This window comes from Pseudophryne corroboree, chromosome 12 (assembly GCF_028390025.1).
Source record: "Pseudophryne corroboree isolate aPseCor3 chromosome 12, aPseCor3.hap2, whole genome shotgun sequence".
Lineage (NCBI taxonomy): Eukaryota > Metazoa > Chordata > Amphibia > Anura > Myobatrachidae > Pseudophryne > Pseudophryne corroboree.
This window is the reverse complement of record NC_086455.1, coordinates 108,989,004-108,996,460: the sequence shown is the minus strand read 5'-3', so window position 1 is coordinate 108,996,460 and position 7,457 is coordinate 108,989,004. Positions and strand designations below refer to the sequence as shown.

General features: G+C 41.4%; 1 pseudogene; it reads right to left on the bottom strand.

The window, feature by feature from the left end:
- Window positions 1-4,774: 4,774 nt before the first annotated feature.
- Window positions 4,775-4,894, bottom strand: LOC134981661 (5S ribosomal RNA; annotated as a pseudogene).
- Window positions 4,895-7,457: the final 2,563 nt, after the last annotated feature.

Sequence of the window (7,457 nt, the reverse complement as noted above, 5' to 3'; positions counted from 1 at the left end):
GAAGTTACCATCAGATTGTGATAGGGACCCAGATGCTCCTTCTGAGTCACTAGCTGAGGTACTGGCCCCTAACTGTTGTTCACGCCTCCTCCGAGGGTTAGACCGCCATTGAGACTGTTGTTGGTCCCTGGACGTCCTGGTGCCACCAAGCCATGGGTATACCTCACGTTGCTGATAGTCTCTTTGGACAGTAGCTAGTTTCTCTTTCTTAAACCGCACCAATTCCTGGCGATATTGCTCTATTTGAGTGGTGAGCTTAGTTGTCCATTCATTCTGAGTGTCCTGCTGTAACGTGGGCTTATGTATTGCCTCAAACTGCTGAATTTGCTCACAGACTAGGTTGAGCTCCCGTGTCGACTCCTCAACCACCAGCAACAGTAGATCCATGGAGCATTTGTTGAGGATTGCTACCCAACGTCTACAAAAGGTGGTATTAAAGCGGCCTATAGTAGGTGAATTACGGATCCTGAATCCCCTAAGGATTAAATTGGTCCGATAATAATCGGATAGGGAGATGCCATGGTAGAGAAAATCTACCTCTCTTTGCTTCATTTTCAACCACTTTCTATACAGTTCCTCATTGGTGTTTATTATAGGATTATCATCCAACCTTTGTCCCACAAGTATAGCGTTGGCTTCTAAATCAGAGAAGCTGAGGCGTTCACTGGCATCCCGCTGGATCAGATCCAAAGTGGCCTCGCTGGCATTAGGTACTTCCATGGTAAAAAATCACTGACGGCTCATGTGATGATACCAGATTGTCCAACTGACCGTGGGGTGCAGGGATGGAACGTGCTCAGAAACACCATACACAAAGGGCTAGCAGAAAGTGAGACTGCAGCCCAGACTGTGAGTCCTGTGTGGTCTGTGTAACAATTGCTGGTGCCTTAGCAAGGAGAGACTAAGCTTGTACAGTGGCACACACACACACACACACACACACACACACACACACACACACACACATATATATATATATATATATTTATATACACACACACCAAGCAAAGTTTGGCACTCCCAAAGCACAAATACAGCTGCAGCCAGTGCCCTCATAAATGAATCGATATAGAAGGAAAGATGCGGCACTCAAGGCTTAATTAATCCACACAAATTTAAGCTGAAACAGTTTAAGTTTGTGTGGATTGATTAAGCCTTGAGTGCCGCATCTTTTCTTATTATATCTTTTAGAGATGTGCAGCAGGCACTTTTCGTGTTGTGGTTTTGGATCTGAATCCCCGCTCGTGTTTTGGATCTGGATTGGTTTTGCCAAAACCACCCTTTCGGGTTTTGGTTTTGGATCTGGATGATTTTTGGGGGGAAAACAACATAAAACAGCTAAAATCACAGAATGTGGGGGTCATTTTGATCCTATAGTATTATTAACCTCAATAACATTAATTTCCACTCATTTCCGGTCTATTCTAAACACCTCACACCATACAATATTGTTTTTAGGTCAAAAGATTGCACCGAGGTTGCTGGATGACTAAGCTAAGCGACCCAATTGGGTGGCACAAACACCTGGCCCATCTAGGAGTGGCACTGCAATGTCAGACAGGATGGCACTTTTAAAAACTAGGCCCCAAAGAGCACATAATGCAAAGAAGAAAAAGAGGTGCAACATGGAATTGTCCTTGGGCCCTCCCACCCACCCCTTATGTTGTATAAACAGGACATGCACACTTTAACAAACCAATCATTTCAGCAACACGACTGTGGCTGAAATGATTGGTTTGTTTGGGCCCCCACCAAAAAAGAAGCAATTAATCTCTCCTGGCACAAACTGTCTCTACAGTGGCAAGATGTTATCCTCATCCTCAGATCCCCTCCCCCCTTCAGTGTTTACATCCTCATCCTCAAAGAGAAATAATATTAAAACAAAACCACATCATTTAGGTGTCTGTGGACTGCTTACGCTATTACCCAAAGTTTCTGAACTTGACAATGACTCATGATGTATGCGCTGCACTTGACATATAAGGGAGGATGTTCCAAGGTGGTTAACATCCTTACCCCTACTTAATATGGATTGACAAAGGCAACAGATGGCTTGACACCTGTTGTCCAGATTTGTGGAGAAATAATTTCACACCGAAGAGGTGGCTTTTTTGGTATTTTGCCCAGGCATGACAATGGGCTTATTCATCCCACGGACAACAACTGTCTCCTCCGGTGCCTGATTTAAACAAACCACATCACCATCAGAATCCTCCTCGTCAACTTCCTCCTCAGCGCCAGCAACACCAATATCCTCATCCTGGTGTACTTCAACAGTGACATCTTCAATTTAAATATCAGAAACTGGACTGTGGGTGCTCCTTCCAGCACTTGCAGGTGGCGTGCAAATGGTGATAGGTGCCACCTCTTCTCGTCCACTGTTAAGAAGGTCAGGCATCGCAACTGATGACACACTTGGACTCTCCTTGGGGATTCGTGATACCATCTTAGAACACACAGTTTTTTGCTGTGCTTTTGCCAGCTTAACTCTTTTCATTTTTCTATCAGGAGGATGAGGGCTTCCATCGTCATGAGAAGCTGAACCACTAGTCATGAACATAAGCCAGGACCTTTGCTGTTCCTTGTCACGCCGTGTCGTAAATGGTATATTGGCAAGTTTACATTTCTCTTCAGACAATTTACATTTATTTTTTGGGGTCATTTTACATGCTCTCCACTATGACATTGGGCATTGGCTTTGGCAGACGACGTTGATGGCATTTCATCATCTATGTCATGACTAGTGGCAGTAGCTTCAGCACTAGGAGGAAGTGGTTCCCTATTTTATCCTTCAAATTTTTGTTCTCCATTAATTTTCTGGAGTTATATAACAATATGCTGCACAGGAGAGCGTACCTCTAAACCACAACACACATGGCAAAGCCTGTAAAAATTATTTGGATAATAACCCTTTTATTTGGAGTTATTATAATAATATGCAGCACAGGAGAGCGTATCCCTACACCACACAGGAAAAAGCCTGTCAAAATTATTTGGATTAAATATTAATAACCCCTTTATTTGGAGTAAATAATATACAGCACAGGATAGCACTGCTGGACTTAAACGGCAGCACTGCTGGACTTATGGCAGCACAGGACAACACCACTGGACTGATGCACCACAAGACAGCACCACTGGACTGGACTTATACAGCAGCACTGTACTTATGGCAGCAGAGGACACCACCACTGTGACTGGAATGATGCAGCACAAGACACCACCACTGGACTGATGCAGCACAAGACAGCACCACTGGACTGGACTTATACAGCAGCACTGGATTTATGGCAGCACAGAATACCACCACTGTGACTGGACTGATGCAGCATAAGACAGCACCACTGGAATGATACAAAAAAGCAGGTCGCCACCCCAAGTGCCATGCCACTTTCCCGTGCAGACACTGAGGAGACACATCCTTTCGATATACTCTGCAGGACTGGAGTGAAGTTGGCGGGGCGGGAGGTGCGAAATATACAAAGTCCAAATTTCGCGAAAATCCGACACCAGGATGATGAAGTTTTGCCTCATGAGTCTGGCAGGAAAACCCGAGCCGGACTCGGATCATGAAGTCCGGGGGGGAAGGGGGGGGGCTGGATCTCCGAGGTCCGAGCCTGCTCATCCCTAATATATATATATATATATATATATATAAAAAGGGGGGAGGGGGGAATATAGCGACCAACGGTGTCTTTAAAAACTCACAATGAAGGTAAAAAATATAAATACAATTTATTCACATAAAATAAAGTTTTCACATAAGGTTTTACACATAGAAATATCTTAATAACAGGTCTCTTTAAAAAATGGGATAAAAACAATTTACACAATTCTAAGTATATTGCCCGTTAAAAATAGATAAGAAGATTATAACTTAACTCGGTATAAGGTCACTGCCAGGTTGCCCAACGCGTTTCGTCATACAGACTTCATCAAGGGGTGTTAGCAGAGTGGGACCAAGCTTCTATTTATACCAGTAGTGATCTAGTGGTAATTATGACATCCCTTCCTGTGGTTTGCACATGGTGTTGCCAAACAGACTGTAATCTACTAGTTTGTGATCTTATATAATATGATCGGATGCTATATAACAGTACAGTGTATAATATATACTTTAAAAATAACTTTGGAGCAAGAGAAGTCTAGAAAAAGTCATTTTAAGAAGCGCTGGCGGCTTTTCCGCCACACTTCCGGTGTTCTGACGTCGCGTCATTTCCGCCCCACTTCCGGAGACGCGACCGCGCATGCGCCCGTAGTTTTAGCAGATTCAGTTCTTCCTAGAGGCCAGGAGTATTCACATAAAGAGCTCCATCGGCGGCCATCTTTGTGTGGTTTTTCATATAGGTATTTCATGCTGCGGCCATGTTAATGGAGGTCAAAATCAGGGATATTATCATATTGATCCTCCGTGAACCATGTAAACAGAAAAAAAGAAGTTTAATTAATAGGTGATTAGAAGCAATTTAGTCACCATAATAACAGTTCCTAGATAGGTTTATCATATATATAAATAAGATGCTTCATCAATAAAGTGCGCTGACGTGCAGATATATAAAATATATATAAATATAGATAATATTATTAAAACAGATAATATTAATAGAACTAAATGTAAATAGGGTTACTTGTAGTGCTTAATGTAATTAGTGATAAGGTGCAGACAGTATGATCAAGTTTAGAAGTGCAGAAATAAAAAAGGGCTAGTGCTAGGTTCATATATGTGTAGTTGTAACAATGACTTGCTCATGTAGGCTTTTATTATATAGTTTTTTATTTACAGTACCTGATATTCCCAGATGGTCTCCCTAGTCTGGTACTGATCAGGCCCGACACTGCTTCGCTTCCAAGATCGGGTGAGATTGGGCATTTCCAGTGTGGTTTGACTGTAATAATTACTTACCATACATGTGTCATATTACAAATAGAATCATAATATTAGTATAATCATATATCAGAGGTGGGGTGGGGGTGGGGTGGGGGTGGGGTAGAGGGGTGGGGGGCGGGGGGGAGGTTGAGTGGGAGGAGGGGGGGGTGGGGAAGGGAGGCAGTGGCAATGGAATTGGAAGTGGGGGAGGAGGAGGATATAAGTTTAGGAGGTGATATTGGATACGGATATCTATGTCATGGTTATATTAAGGGGTGGATGAAGAACAGGGGGTTGGATTCCAACCGTAATGATGGCACCAGAAAATTCACAGGAACGGAGCGATTTCATAATAGTCATTGAACCCCTTCGGATGGAGTGTCTGCAATTGGAAAATCCAATACATTTCTCTGCGTGAAAGTTTATTTGCCAGGTCGCCGCCTCTTTCTCCCAACTTCACTAGTTCAATTGCCTTGAAAGTCAAGGCCTCCGGATTGGAGTTGTGTGCCATCTTGAAATGTTTGGATACAGCGTGATTCTCCATTTGATTTTTTATATTGCGGATGTGTTCTTGAATCCTTATTTTTAACGGTCTCTTTGTCTTTCCCACATATTGTTTTCCACACTCGCATTCCAATAGATAAATAACTGATTGGGTATTGCAGTTTATAAAGTCTTTGATTTTGTACACTTCCTTTTTCTCCATGTCTGTGAATGTTTTCCTCACTGGATGTAGGTATTTGCAGATGTTACATCGGCCACATTTAAAGGATCCAGTGCATTTCGGCAATCGTGTACTTTCTTCAGGTTCCTTTCGTAGCATGCTTGGTGCTAGAACATCTTTAAGATTCTTAGATTTTCTGAAGATGATCTCGGGGCGAGGAGGCAAGAATTCTTTAAGGACCGGGTCCATTAATAGGATACCCCAATGTTTACTAAATGAGTCTCTGATGGATTTCTCATGGCGATTGTATGTTGTAATGAACGAAACGGAATCTTTTTTCATTTCTTTAGACTTGTATTCTAGTAATGTTGATCTCTCCAGTGCCTTTGCTTTAGTGGCTGCTTCTTCCAAGATATTGATTGGATATTCTTTATCCTCAAATCTGCTTTTGTACTTCTCAATTTGGGCTTCGCATTCTCCCTGGTTGCTGCAATTTCTCTTTATTCTGTTAAATTGGGAGAAGGGGATGTTGTTTTTCCATTTCTTTAAATGATTACTTTTGTAGTGAAGGTAACTATTTGTGTCAACTGGCTTGATGAAGTTCTTGGTTTCAATTCTTCCATCCCTCCCCTCTAGAATCAGATCGAGGAATTCAATGGATTCTTTATTGATCTTTGATGTAAAAACAAGATTTAGCTCGTTTTTACTCAGGAATTCAACAAATTTGTAAAACCTTTCTTCTGAGCCATCCCAGATAATTAAAATGTCATCTATGTAGCGACGGTAAAAAATCAGATGGTTCTTAAAATCATGGTTACCATAGATAAAATTCTTCTCCCAACTGCCCATAAAAAGATTTGCGAAGCTCGGTGCAAAAATCGTCCCCATAGCGGTCCCGCATCGCTGTAGATAAAAGTGGTCTAAAAATTTAAAATAGTTGTGCTGAAGAATAAAAAACATAACATCACAGATAAAATCTTTGTGAGTAGCTGTTAATGAGGTATCAGTTTCCATGAATTCTCTGCATGCAGTTACTCCTTTTTCGTGGTTTATGCAGGTGCATAATGACTGGACATCTATTGTCGCCCACCTAAATGTGTTTTTCCATTCAAGGTCTTTTAAGGAGTTCAACACAGCGGTAGTGTCCTTCAGGTATGATGGTAGCTCTTTCACATAAGGTTTGAGGAAAACATCTACATATTCCGATAAATTTGATGTAAGTGAATCAATACCCGCCACAATAGGTCTTCTGGGCGGGTTTTCCAAGTTTTTGTGGATTTTGGGCAAGAAATAAAAAATAGGGGTAATGGGGTCAGATTTCATCAGAAATTGGAATTCTTCCTTAGTAATAAAGTCTGTGCGTAGACCTCGCACCAAAAGTATTCTTAATTCATCAACAAAAATATTTTTGGGGTCACTAGATAATTTAATGTATGACGCCTCATCTTCAAGTAGTCTCTGTGCCTCGTTGATGTATTTCTTGCGGTCCATGATAACCAAACCCCCCCCCCCTTTGTCAGCTTGTTTTATCACGATTTCTTGATTCTTCTGCAGTTTCTTGAGAGCTTTCTTTTTCTCGGTTTGTGATGTTCCTCTCTTTAATTGTGTCCAAGTTGGTTTCACATAGATCCTTTTTTACCATCTCATAAAAAATATTCACATTGCTTCCTTTTGACTCAAGCGGATAAAATTTTGAGGTTGGTTTTAGACCTGACTTTGATTGATTTTCATAGTTACTAATAACAGCATCCTCTTTCCTTAGAAAATGTCTTTTTAATGTTAGTTTTCTAATGAATTTATTTAGATCAATGAAAGTTTCAAATTTGTTAAGACCCCCCGTGGGTGCGAAAGTAAGACCTTTATTGAGTAAGGATAATTCCGGTTTCGACAGTGTATGTTGTGAGAGATTAAAGATTCCTTTTTCCT